Below are 15,444 nucleotides of genomic sequence, written 5' to 3'. Positions count from 1 at the left end.
CATATCACATGGATGACACTCATGATTGGACAATTGACCAAACTGGTCAACAGGCCCATCCATTCAAAGAACCAATAAGATTGATAAATCAACCACCACTAATTAAGTAATGGTCTTCTTAATTTCTAGGAAGGATGAACTACAAGTTTGTGGTGTTACCAATTTCTGTCAGTTGTGATATATGCAGAGAGGTAGGGTTGGTGCCCTCCACATGTACAAGCACTAGAGTTAGTTGGGTTGGATGTTCTGGTTTGTGGAGCTGATGGTACTAGTCATTAATGAGGTACTGTTAATAATTCTTAAGGATATTTTCTTTGATAATATGAACAAACCTAGTCACATTTCTTAGGTGTTATATATTTCTCTTTATTGGAAGAAAGAGTATAATATGTAGTGATGTAACAAAGATTTTTCTCTTCATAATGGAATCACTGTGGAACCTTGGACATACCTCAATCTTGACCGATCATTAGCTGGATCCATTGTGTTACATTAGTTGTAATTGTAAATCATGATTTTTAGTTAATACATTTGCACATTTTTTGGGGCATTTTTTGGGTATATATTCTCTCAAAAAGAAAATTTACACTTATGCTAAATCATTTCATTAAAACAGGGTTATTGTGCAACTAGATACAGCCTCCAACCCACTTTCCCTCCAAGGATCGTGAAATTTAATCCCAAAATTTGAACTTTCACATATTCTTCAATGTAATTTTTTTTTTTCATTTTATATATTTATAACTTCTCAAATTTTGTGAGATGGATTTTGATACGCTATTCTAAGCTCATGTTAGATTATTCCATGTCAACAAAACTTGTGGCATTTGACAAAATGTGACGGTGGAACAGCCTTCAGCTGCCACTAATTGGGATAAGGCCCCAAGGATAATGAATATAATAATTGTTAATCTTCATTCACCCTTATTAATTTAGAGAGATTATAGTGCCACTCCAGATTTTGCTAACACATATATCTTGGGGTGGCGTTAACAAAAGTTGATGTGGCAATAGAAGCTCTCTTAATTTATAGTGGCAATGAGGGTACGGGAAGGCCAAACATATGGCAGTGAATAAATAAATAATTTTGCAACCAAATTTCTTTAGGGTCTTGTTGATGGTTCATTTTAGTTCAGAGGATGGACAGTTTAGGAGAAGAACATGTTAAACACTTGTACAATTTAAAATCTAAAACAAACACCTCTAGGAGTGAGGCGTTTCCCGTAATTTGAGATTGAGGAGGCAAAAGTAGAAGCCGGCTAAAATCAACTCCAATGCATGAAACGTTGAAATTGAATTAAAATATTTATGAATAACAATTTTATGATAATGTGATTGGAGTGCATACTTCATGAATATCCAAAGTAACTATCTATACATCCATGGTTACTCATTTATAGAGAAGAATATCCCCGTTTTACTCTAAATAATGCACTCTTTTTTTCTTTTCTTTTTTAAAGATTAAATTGCCCATTAAAATGATTTGGGTTAAGAACTCTTAAAAGGATGTTTCGTGTCATAAAATATAATTGGAGGATGCTTACTCAATAAAACGATTCTATTAAGTATATTCTCCATTTATTTGTAGATGCCAGTTTGCTTGGTCAATCACGATTACGAGTGTTGGACTTTAGACCCATAGCTATGTTTGTTTACCATTGCAAGGCAACTTTGAGGTTGTGAAAAAATAAGAAAAAAAAAAAAATTTACCAAGTGTTGATATCACAACCTGGACATGTTCATCCATTAAACCGCTTAGCTATTATTGGAAAAAATATAAAAACTCTATCCTTCCAGATTTATAAGTAGTTGACCCAATATTTAAGATAAGATGTAGATCATTGGTGGTGACTGGTGACAATAAATATAAATAAAAAATTGTTAATTGTTTTTATTGTATGTTGAAATAGGGCTCACTCCACCAATCCCCATAAGGATTTTGATTGATTTATTTATTTATTATATATACATGAATCAAACAAACAAAAGGAAACCCAACGTAGACAGTATCATTGACAAAATTGATTGTTTGATTTAAAATTAATCATGAAATAATTGCATTAGTAGAGAATTAATCAAAATTAGCACGTGCAGCAACAACAACGTGTACATTCATCCATCATCCTTTCTGGATTATGGTAATAGACTTCTCTAGCATCAAACGCTGTCTGAATCAGAGCACCAAACGTGCGGCTGAGATGGGAGGACAAACACCATGTTCTTAGATATCGGTGGAGATTTCATCTTTCGAAGGATTTTTATAGAAAGGAAAGCATCAAACTTCGTTTGAGCTCCTATTCATATATAAATGGTAAGAAAACCCGCATCATATCATAGAGCATATTAATGTTTCTTTCTTGATCACAAGTCAAACTTTTTCAGCGAAAAACTCGGATCTGTTACACATATAATATATGTTCTGTGGCACGTCTCAATTCACACTTGGCACAAAAATACTGGTTACAGCTTTGTTTGTAGAGGATTGATCCCCATAAATTGATCTGAACCGTTAAAGATTGATCCATTAATTAATCAGATAGATTAAGATAATCTGATCAATCTTACATAAGCAATGTAATGTACGAGTCAGAAAATCTGCCCCACTTGGACATCAATTGATTTGAGTCCAATCAACTCAATGACTCATGGGTCAGTTTGGGTGCCTCAAGTATTGATGAGAAATGTTTAATATTATTTATACATATTTCCTTTTTTTTATTGTAAAAACATTAAATAAAACCATCTAACCTAGTGGAATTTCAAGAACTCCACGATGGGCATCAAACTGACGGTTGAGATGCTTGGGAAACCCAAGAAAATAGTATGTCTAGAAAAATTGTACTAATCCCTAAAAGGACATCCACAGATCTCTAAGAAATCAGTGTTTTTCCTCTTTTATCTCATTCTCAGCTGTTTGTTTAATGGAGAGATTCAACCATGGGTTTAAACTATACAAGTCCAATTCTAAGCCGAATGGGTGTATTTTTTTAAGTATATACACAGTTGGTTCAAGCAAGTTAACTCAATTTGTATATTCAGATTAATGACTAGTTGGCTCAGATGAGTTTTGAGTCAACTCAGCGAGTTTAAAACATAGAAGAAGATTACCATCAAAGATAGTCATGACAGGCCCACTTTATGTGTATATATATACCACATCAAATATCAAATTTAATAGGTGAATGAGGGACCGACATGCATCCGACCTTGAGGCAACAACCTTTTTGATCCATTCTTAGAACCTATCATTAAATGATAATGGGCTGTCCCACTTCAAAGCAAAAAAATAAAAATCACCATATTGATAATCTGAATAAAACCATGATCTCAGTATCTCTACACCCAGATATTTTTATTTTTATTTTTTTAATTTAAGAATAGCTGTACTAAATCTCTTAATAAAATGTCATCAATTACCCTTATCTCCTAACATCCATCCGTACTTATACAGAGGATCTTCTAACATTATTCCATATATATATCGTATCTTTCAATTTCTATATATATTTATATGACCAAGCCAAGCCTTAGGCACACAAGAAAGTAGAAAGTAGAAAGTAGAAACCCAACAACAGTAGCCAATTTTGTTCTAATTAACCATATCATGGCTAGGAAGAAGGTGAAGCTTGCATTGATCCCTAATGACTCTGCCAGGAGAGCCACCTTCAAAAAAAGGAAGAAGGGCTTGTTGAAGAAGGTGAGTGAACTCAGCATCCTATGTGGGGTCAGTGCATGTGCAATTATATACGGTCCTTACGACAATGAGCAACCGGATGTTTGGCCGTCAAACCCATCGGACGCACATCGTGTGCTAACTAGGTTCAAGAGTTTGCCTCAGATGGAGCAAAGCAAGAAAATGATGAATCAAGAAGGGCTCCTTGGGGTAAGGATAAATAAATTGAAGGAACAAGTGTATAGGCAGCAGCAGGAGAACCGAGTGTACGAGATTACGCAACTCATGTATCGCTGCTTGGAGGGTAAGGCAGGTTTGCATGATGTGGGAACCCAGGATTTAAGTGATTTGGCGTGGTTTATCGATGAGAAGATGAAGGCAATTCAAGAGAGGATGGAGATGCTTAGAAAGAAATTAACACCCCAATTTGATAATCAGAGGATGATGAAGAGTACTACTACTACTACTACTACTACTACTGTTGATCAAGAGGTGGATAAGATGACTACTTTAGAGGTGGATATGGAGGCTCTACAGAGGCAACCATGGTTCATGGAAGTGATGAACCCTCATGAACATATGGGGGGTTGTGTTGGAGATCATGAGATGATGGTGTCATACGGAGATCACAATGTTACTTCATGGTCCAATGCCTTCTTCCCATAACAAGTGCAGTTGTTATTTTATGTAAATGTCGGTTTAAGTTTCTTTGAATTATGTTTTAAATTACTAAGTTCCAAGTTTTAGGGTAGCTAGCTAGTCTAGATGAGTACTTTGTTCTCTTAAAATTCCTTCCATGTTTATGCGTATTATTAGTAAAGTCTAATAAGATGTTTTGTTCCATTTTCATAGTCTCTCCTCATCTTTAAAGATTCTTATAAGATTGGAACAAATATTCCCTAAATCATATGATATATGAGTCTGAAAAGGAAATTTTCAATCAGAGTGGGGAGAAGATTTTCTTGTACTCCAGGAGTTGTTTCACAAAGTCAATCCCCATTCTCCGTATATGCCACGAAGCACTTTATTTAGGTCTGTGTAGTGAAGCATGAATATGATTTCTGCTCGTTAAATTTGAGTAATTTTTATTATGGGCTTCAAACCCATCCATGGGCTTCATCATAAAGCCCACGAATAAAAGAAATAAACCTAGTAAACACTTATTGGGATGATTTATGGCGTGTAGGTCTGTTGAGGGAGGGGAGGGGAGGGGACTCAAAAGGTAATTTTGATTTTAGACAATAAATGTCATTTAATTTTTTTTATTCTAGGACATGAATGCTAATGGCATTTATATAGAAAAATATAATAAACTAAAATCCAGAAAGATACATCAATCAATCATATCCTATACATCTTATTACAATTATATAATAATAAATATCATGGCATTTTTAGTCTGTATCACATGGTATTTCCTTTCCATTATAGTTCTCTAAAATGATGTTTTTTTTTTTTTTTAAATCTGATCAACTTAAAGTCATTAGTGGATATCTAATATGCTTGTCACAGATACCTGCCAAGCAATATGGCCATGTGAGACACTCTTTGGGGACCACCACAATGAAATCATTATGAGTGCTGATTTTGTAACTCAACGTGACAGAATAACTCAGAAACTCACTCATGTGTCATGTGCAAAAAAAATCAACAGGTCTTTGCATATGTCACGTCGGTGAGTTTTTGAGTTATCCTATCACGTTGAATTACGCAATCATTATTTCTTATTTTTGGATTTTTCATCATGGATCAGAACTGTGGATAACAACTTTAGAGCCAACCCAAGGATTGGCTCAATGGCAATTTCAGACCGATAAGCAGTTAATGCCCATAGGTCATGAGTTCGATATCCAATATGAGCATTAGTACCACCTGCGAGGGTGCACCCTCACTTAACTGGTGTGTATGATGTGTGGGTGCTGTATGTGCTTGTCGATTAGTCCTTGGACAAGACCATGGTTTATGAACTGGGCAAAACCCAGATGGGGGCCAGTCCACTGTCTACAGGGATACCCGGTTTTAAAATAATAATAAAAACAACATTAGAGTTTTGAGTCATTGATGAGACATGCTAAAACAGTTTTCCGTATGTAAAAGATCAGTAGATGTCTCTTAGGGTTCCATTTCATTGGGGGCATTCCTGTGAAACATTCTCCCATCTCAACCGTTTGTTTGATAGAAAGCATCTGCCCGAGGTTAGTTTTATCGCTTACAAAACGATTTAAATTAAACGACAAGAGTACCCCTCATTTGAGACCAATTGAGAGTGCCCTCATTTATATTTGTGTAATGATAAAATAGATCCCTCACATGGTATACTCAATCGACTCCCTCTGATGTGACACGTGCAAGAATCGTAGATTTTTACTCCTCCGGATACATAACTGCACATCTCCCATAACAAAAAAAAGTGCAGTTTTGCATCCTGAGGAGTACAGCTCTATAGTTCTAGCGCATATCACATCAGGCGGAGTCGTTTCTTTATGTTTAGCTGAAAAAATCAGATATGTGGACCTTTTACCTCACTTAGTAAGGAAAGGGTTTCTCTCAAAATAAGATATACCGACTCATTAACATATTATTTTTTTCTCTGATTCAATGAATTGGCTTGAGAAAGGAGAATCAAACAATGTTCAGGCTACCTTCCATGGCATAGATTTCGAATACCTATTAATTTACAGCCTTGTTTTCCTATGCAACATATATTACCGGTCCTCTTATAACAAAGAAATAGAAAATGTGTTGATGAAACAGAAACCATGAATTAAAAAAAAAAACGAGTACAACCATGCCAACAATCTAATTTTTTTTCATTAAATCTCACCATGTTCTTTATTAACCATGGGGATTCCCTATATATATATATATATATATCAAAGATCAATAGCATCACCATCAAATCAGAAGGCATCCCTTTTTTTTGCCATTTTTCTTCTCTGATTTTTCTCCCTTTTTTTTCTTTTTTTCTTTTTTTTTTTTTTGAATTTCCCATCTTGTCTCCAATATAACAAGATCACCCCACATACCATATCTACAATTTGATGCACACTTATGCATTTATAGTGTATATAACTCATATATGCCCTTATGAAATGGGCATGGACATTCTCAAGAACTGTTATCGCAGAGTGTAGGCTTGGACTTGTCGAGGATCGACCACATCACCTGAACATCCTCATAAGCACAAGCCATTACTTCACCATGCAAATCCATAACACGATTGTCATTCCCTATAATAAGAACCAACCACAATATATAAGAGTTCATTTACATCAAGATCCAATATGGCTAACATAGCATATATAACAATATATACCTTGTTGTGTCTTCTTATCTCTTTGGTTGTTGGGGTTGAAGAAAGTGCAAGCTTTTCTGAATGGAGATGTGATTGTGCGAACCCAAGAAGCCATTCTTTTTATTTTCAATTCTGCTAGACTTCAATTGTCGAGAAGATGAGGGAATCCTCTTGAGTTTATATAGGAGAGCTTGATGAGGAGAAGGATAAGTCGGGGTGTAGGCTTAAGGGGGAACAAGATCCGTGAGATGTGGTTGAAGGATATGACACTTTCTTTATTTCTAAGCCCTCTGATTGGATGGACACATGGTGATCACACCTAAACTAAACTGACACCATAACACATCAAATGTTTCTCTCTTTTTTTATATTTCTTCTTTGAATGCGACCTTTCTTTTACAGAGGAAGTTGGAGAGACCCTTTTCATTATGAGCAAAAGTGTGGTACCACTCTCCCATATCAATCAAATGTACAAAATTGTACACCATTTGTATTCTTTTGATCATCAAATTAATCTAATAACTTTAACTTTTCAATTTGCTTTCCCTTTTTGGAAAATTACTTTGTTCTTTTTTGACCACTTAGTAAGACTGTGGTGGATCAAATGGTTACAATCATCTGATATGGATACATTTGAATCCATGAAGTGGAGATTCTTGAGCCCACTTTATCTGTGACATGTTATATCAAACAATACCCAAGTGGGAACAGTCATATTATACCATCAAATAATTGAAGTATTACTTTTTTAAGTAGCAGAGTTTTCAATGATCAAGTGTCAAATGTAAGCTTCAACATTGTAGAAAATTATCTCTTTTCTTTTTAACAAAAAAAATAAATTGAGATCTTATAGATTATTCAACAATATCAAGCCGAGCCTCGAAAGAAACTAAGGTTGCATGATTCCTTCTATTTATATCAAGGATTGACATTCATTTAATTTATTTTGAGGGTGACAATTCCATAAATATATATCAGCGGGTCAATTGGCTTTGTGAGGTCACTTGACTCTCTTCCACATGATCTGCTTTTAATGAAAAGCAATGTGTTAACCCCATCATCTCATAAATCATTCACGTGTGGAAGTCCAACATCCTCGGGCACATAAATCTAATCTTTATTTTTAAGTTCTCTAATAGCCTATTCCAAGGCAAGGACTATCTTACATATGATTGAGCATAAATTATACCCTGATATCTCTAGGGAAATGTAGTTATACATCTCATCTATGATTTTTTTTTTTTGTTCTGTCAAATTAAATGACTGGCCACGCTGTATTACTCAAGGATTTCCTTTACTTGTTTAATTATAATTTGTTTGCTTGTTTATTTAGATTTTTTTTATCGGTAACTTTCAAAAATTGGGGGTGGCAATCACAAATAAATCATTAAAACTGTAAAATTCTAAAGAAAACAAGGAAGATGTTCGGTGAATTGTTTTGACATGTACACGGATTGAGTAATTCGAAAAACCTCAATCGACCATTTTTCTCTGTTTCGATGCTATTATTTTGTGAAGAGCCGCAGTCCTATCCCCTCAACCTTGGCATTCTATTCCAATAATTGGAATCAAAATATAGATGAATCAGGTTCCATTTCTTGTTTTTTGTTTTTTGGATTTTTTTATTTTTTGTTTTTTATCCTCACATGGCTTAACTACTATCAAACTTCACACAATTTCATGACAAAGTAGTCAAAACATGCAAAATGGTGCAAATAGGAAAAAAATGCATGGCTAGAATAACCTATTGCACATGTTAGCAACCTGACCAAGAACCCCACACAGGTTTGGAACTTTGGATGATGTTGGGAGTTGAATGGAAAGTGGAAGAAAACTCCAAAACGGCCAAAACTGCATTTGTTTGGGAGTGTACCCATACTCTATGCTCTTTACTTATAAGACTGTGCACATTGTCCCCTTAAAGGCAGTTTTAATGGTACCTCACCTTCCGTACTTACACCTTCTTCATTGTCGGTCTTGTCTGGCCAACATGCTAATCGGGTCTTTGGTACATATTTGATTGGATTGGTCCGAACCGATATACCTCTTCACTCATATACCCCCCCCCCCCCCCCCCCCCCAAAAAAAAAACCCCAATGGCTAGTTGGAGTATGTCCATTTGGTCATGGTATCACTGAATTTGAACCAAGAACTATTTGCACCCAATCGCACATCACACTATGTGAAAACTGAAAATTTTGACAGGCGAAAGCCCACTAATTTTAGAAATCGAATTTTGACAACCCATGGCCATTGAAATTTTTTATGTTCCCCAATTCGACAGCTTAGAGTCATCAAATTTCTCCCATCCTCCGTTAATTTGACGCTTTCGGTCCGTAAAAAAAAAATGACAACGAAAATTTTGATGCCTTGGCTCGTCAAATATAGGCTTTTTTCACGTTGTGCCAATTGATTCGATCCAAGCCGACGCATAATTTCATTTCCAAATGCAAAATTGATCTCACCCCAACAGCAATGTTCAGCAAATCAACCATCGAACCATTTAATGATGTACACTTACAAAGTGCAACTCAGAAACACACCCAAACGAACTACGACAAACACATATCCAATTGCGAAATGGAAGGTGAGGGTCTATCCATACAGTTGAGGGAAAAACTCTACTTATCCAATGTGGGAAAATGATTTTTTTTTTTTTGAAAATTTCAAAGTTCCCACCAATAGATATTTCATTTCATTTAAAAGGCTTTGAGTTTGAGTTTTTTTAAAAGCAGAACAACCCACCACAATATAAGTTCCTGAAATACGTTATTTATTTTACAAATAGTCCCATATGTACTGTTTATGGTGATCGCTGCTCTGATTTTCCGCCCTGGTTTCTTCTAAACCCTTGAGCTAACTCTGTCTAGATCATTGATATATATTCAACTGACGTGTGTTTGCCAAAGTATTATTTAATAGATAAATTAAACAAAGGACAGGGGATACAGAAGTACTAAAATAAATTATTGACCCTTCAATATCTGATACTTCCTCTTCTTTTAAGAGAATTGATCTCCATATCAAGATATGAATTCTATCAATGAAACCAATCAAGATCTCTTTAATATCACTTTTGAAAAGCTTTAGCTTGGCGGCAATCCTAACCTTAGTTGTCTAGCATAAATTAAAGGCAAAGTGCATCGAGCCAGATTGTTAAAGTAGTAATAGTCTAAGATCACCCATAGGCATGTTCTTGCACCACGTATGAGTGTGTAGGTATCAATGGCCACCAGAAATTTTCTTAAACATTAGATAGGATGGTCTTCCATGGATTCTCCTTATCAAGATATGAAATCGATGAATTCTATAGGGCACGACGGTCCTAATTAGCACAACGAAGTATAACAAGGGTTTTTAGATCTAGACAAGCATACTCTATAAGAATATTTCTATAGTTTTTCCATCTTCATCAATTTCTTTTCCATTCAGACACTGATTACCATTAATTAAAATTGTAAATGGGAGCCACACCTGCTGCATTATGTATTCAGGTAGCACATATGCCAAGTTTTATTATAAATATCTCAATCTCTATGAGTTTTGATGTTCCCTCAGTTGACATGTTAGTAAGATATTTTTCAATCTCTCCATTGAAAAATATCTTACTAAAGAAATATCTCCACTTAGAGTTACTTTTAGCCTGGCATGGTGAGAGTGACCTAATATATATCACCATCCAAAGAAGGATGAACCACAGGAAAAGAAAGAGAATATTGAGTGATTACTTAATCTTCACCAATAGAAGACCATTTTAGTTTTAGGCATTCTTCTATGTTGTATGATTTCCTTAGGGTTAACAATGAGCATTTGATTCCTTTAGGTGTATTAAAACCTTTAAAACATATGAATTATTTCTCGCTCTCATTGGACAATGAGGCTGGAATCAAGATTATGCCTGACAGTCCTACTCCTACTTTGATGATTATGACATGTGAGGTCTAATACTTTTGTATTTCAATCAACATTACAATGTATGATATGAACTATTGTACTATGATGCAACTGGAACCCCGACGTAAACAGAGGGCTCTAAGGAATGGCCAAAGTTAAGAATTAGATTCCAACATTTCTTATTGGTGAAATGGATGAAAAAAGATCTTTCCTGTGCACGAATTGGTTTCTGAACTTTGATAATTTCATTCCCGAATCAGTGGTTCTAGCTACGTCCATAAATTTAACAGTGCTGATTCATTGCTACACAGACAATTTTCTCAGATGTTGCAATGTCCGTGCATTATATATGTCATCGTGTGAGATGATTGCATGCTTTTTTTTACTCCAATAAGGCACATGGAGCTTCATCCCAGTTGAGAATGTTAGAAGCCATTGAATCTTGGATGTTAGAAGCCATTTCTTTTCAGGAAAGAAATCATCCTATTGTTAGTGTGTGCAGGGATACAAGGAAAGAATGAAAATAGGTGAGAATTGGAAAGAAATAAATGCAAGATCAAAAAGAAAAAGAAGACAAACACGTACTTTATACAATAATATTAGTGAAAGAAATCCAAACCATTTCTTCATGGTAGTGTAAAAATGCCCGTAATCATGACAAGTGAGGAATAGCCCATATTAATTGCGCCATCATCTATAACTTAAAGCTTCATCCACACGTAATACAAGACTTTCTTCATGATCATGGGGAATTTAGGTTGGTCTCAGGAATCTAGCAAATCATAACAACCATGCTTGTTCTTTAAGGTGCTAGAATCAAGGAATTGGTCTATATTACAACAGTTAAAGGGTACACATAAAACAATGCCAAATCGCAAAAATGTATTGGCTAGGCTCATTTTGCATTAGCCCTTATTTGATATACTACATTTTCCAGGAATCCTCAGGTTTTATTTTGAAATCTTGCAAAGAACATAGTCCTAAACAATATTATGCAGAAAGAGAAGAAGTAGGTACGATGAACAAGCAAATCCTTACATTATTCTTTTCAGTATTGTAATTCACAACCTTTCAGAGCATGCTCCTAGTAAATTACAATAAAAGAAACATTAAAAAAAAAAAAAAATTGGGTAAGACGAGACAGAGCGGAAAATACAGAAATGTTAAACAGGTGCAGTGGTCTGTCGGTCGGAGTCCGAGACACGCGATTCATAGAATTTAGCAATGAAGGCCGAGGCTTGGCTGTCTATGTTAGGTTCAGCTACCCAGTAGCCTTTGTCATAGTCACTCGGGTGTACTCTCCGCCCGTTCACTGCTTCATCCCATACCATATCATCCCTATCATGTGACCCCTTAAACTTGAAGATGTTGAATATGGAGAACAAGCAACAAGATTTTCTCTGTCTGTTGTTACCTCCCATCACTCTTCTCTTTCAGTTAAACTCCAACACAATCTATGTTAACAGCAAAGTTGTGTTGTACTCTTATCTGGTTTCCAATGGCAAGAAAGCTCTCTTCAATTTATAGTAGTAGTAGTAGTAATAGTAGGAGCCCTTTGGGCTTGATCATAGTGTCAGGAATCATAGTGATGGTTCTCTACTTTAAAATATTAACCCAAATAGCCTTTGTTCTTCTGTACCTTCTTTTTTTCTTCACCATAACTTTCCTTATCTCATTATTAAAATGAAAAATAGAAAAATATCCATCTTTTACCTTATTCGGAATTAGAGTCCTAAGACATGAAGTTGTTGCGTTGGGAGTGTGCAACAGCTAATTTAATCTCAGTTGTGTGAGAAATGTTAACTATTTTTCAGATTCTCTCTCTCTCTCTCTCTCTCTCTCTCTCTCAACATATTGAGATATTTTTATTCTAAGATTACCATCTAATATACTAGGGATCTAATTCATAGATATCATTGTGGTCACTCTAGTAGCATCGACATAAATAGATAGTCTTTTCGACTTTGTCACTAACAACGTGACACAACTCCAATTCGACCATTCCACTCGTAACTAAAATTGGTCACCCATTCAAATACAAAGGTAAGATTAAATAATTTTTTCATAAATGGCGCGTTCTATAGAGATGATTGATGAAACGCATTCATGTTATTTTGAAGTGCCCAAATTACTTATTAATCATTTTGAGTATGCAATCATTAATTGGGCAAATTTACTTTAAATTCTTTGGAAAAGATAGGGAGTTACCAAATAATTAAAAATAGGGTAAAGAAAGCGAAGTGGGTTCTTTCTGAAATGGTGTGTGAAAGGATGGGTTGTTAAGGGGTGGAGTTTCCAAAGAAAGAAAATAAATCAATGCAAGCTGTGAGCCTACCTTTAAGGCATCTTCTTTGAACCCCCACTAATGAGAGCCAGAGTTTGGCATGTCCACCTTCTTCTAAATGGACTCAATGCTTCATATTCTCTTTTTAACCTTTTAATCACTAATCAATAGTTTCTTGGTGCACTCACGTTCTTATAAAAATGCCGCTTTTTGTTAGCTTAAAGAGATCTTCAACCTTTATCGTGAATGATTTCTTGAGATCAATAAATTAATTAGGAAATCTTTAATTAATTAGGTACGAATATGATTGAGTTTCTCTAATTTAATCAAACTAAACAAAAAAGAGCACTTTCATAGTGGTGGTCCTAAGACAGTAGCCTAGCCATGGCTTTCTATCTTGTATGCCATTCTCTTGTCACACACACACACACTTTTTTGGTGTGCAGTATTGTTTCTATTAATCAAAAAAAAAAAAGTATAGTTGCATTTGATTTCTCACGAGATCTCTTGGAGAAAGAAATTTAGATTCACATTAAGGACTTGATGTATTTTATGTAAGAGTCATGCTGGGGTGACACGGTATTTACTGTGATTCTCACAATTCTGACGTGAACATGCATACATAACCATAGATGGTTTTTATTCGTATCGCGAGGAAACACATCTATGGTTATGTGCATTTCCCACGTCAGACTTGTGAGAATCACAGTAAATACTTTTTGTCATTTCAGCATTTTCCTTTATGTAATCCTCTTTCGTTTAAAATTTAGATGACATAATAGTTCCCCGGTATTTGATAATTTTATACCGCTATAACTGGCCTAAGCCTGGTTTTAAAACTCTTTTGGATGTCTCATCTTCCATGAATGAGACAGAGTCATCTCGGATGAGTTTTCCAATACATTTAAGTCATCTTGTTCAACAAGGAGAAAAATGAACCATGGTTTTAAATCTCTTCCGATATGTTTCATTTGTCTATCAGTCTCTTTGGTGGACAATACCGAGATGTATGGACAAGATTTAAAACCATGGGCGTAAGATGATGATGTTAATGAGTTGGGGTTCCCTATGGGCTTCTTGGATTAATTGATTAGGCCCACTGATATAGACCTAGGTTTCTTTTTTGGGCCTCCTATTAGTTGGACGGGCCTGAGCTTCGTTTAATAGTAAATTTCAGGTTCAGGGCAACCTGCCAGTTATTTTTATGACTTTGGAGACTCTCCGCCAAACATAGGCTAATGAAGATGTGGGAAAAACTGCAGAAATCATAAAGAGATCAATTAAAAAAATCCTTGAGACCCGTTATCACTGAGGAATCTAGGCACTCATGCTCAAGGCCCAAGCTAGGTTGAACACAAGCACCCTTAGTTTACCATCCCAGTATCGGGCTTGGGTTTTATGATTGGGCCATAGGTGAGTACAAGCCCATGACAGAAGCATGCTCCAAAGTCTAAACTGGTGGCTAAAAATAACCCACTGGACATATCTTTGAGGTGTAGTTCCACCAAAGTGGGCTAGACATTCTTGAGTCAGTGGACCTGGAGAAATCTATAACTTGGTAGACTAAGGATGACTCAAAGAGATCCCTCATGGAATAGGAGATGTCTCAAGAGCTGAATTCATTTTTAAGGGGTTAATAATTCTCACTAAGAGGCCGATTTTGACACTTGTTATCAAATTTATCAAAAGTTTATAACAAGTCAAAATATTTTCACCATCAAATTTTGAGCTCCACATCTAATAGGGTAAGTAATACTTATAATGTATAAAATTGAGGAGGATGATGTTGTCCCTAGAATTACAATTGAACATATAAATAGATACATTTTTCTGACCAAGTATGCGAATTGAATTAAAAATACATTCTATAATTATTCTGGGTAATCCAATTTTAGGAGTTAGTGAAGAAAGAACGTTCTATATAGATGTAAATAATCTTGTCAAACCACGTAAATCTTTATTTTTATCCTATAGATCTTTTGCATCAGTATTTTCATGATTAATAATATTGAACGGACTTGAATTGACTTCACCTAACTTGAGCTGAACCAAACCAAATCATGGAAATCAAACACTTAATTACTAAAAATTATATATCAAGGCGGCCAATAGAAGAGGTGGTCCCCCATGCATGGAGAAGAAAACAGAAAAATTATGAATTAATAATGATGAAGACTACTATTAGATAATAGGAGACGACACGACCCCATGATGGAACTGGTCATCCATGATCCACTTGTTTGAATGGAGTAACGTATGATTTTAAAAGCTTTGTGGTCCTCTTCAACACATTTTCTA

General features: G+C 35.3%; 1 pseudogene; it reads left to right on the top strand.

Moving 5' to 3' along the window:
- The first annotated feature begins 3,556 nt into the window (after positions 1–3,556).
- LOC147383678 (agamous-like MADS-box protein AGL80 pseudogene) lies at positions 3,557–4,472 on the top strand (annotated as a pseudogene).
- Positions 4,473–15,444: the final 10,972 nt, after the last annotated feature.

Source organism: Akebia trifoliata, chromosome 16 (assembly GCF_017979445.1).
Source record: "Akebia trifoliata isolate Shusen 1 chromosome 16, ASM1797944v1, whole genome shotgun sequence".
NCBI classification, from domain to species: Eukaryota; Viridiplantae; Streptophyta; class Magnoliopsida; order Ranunculales; family Lardizabalaceae; genus Akebia; species Akebia trifoliata.
Note: the sequence above shows the minus strand (reverse complement) of the source record. Positions and strands in the feature narration are given on the sequence as shown.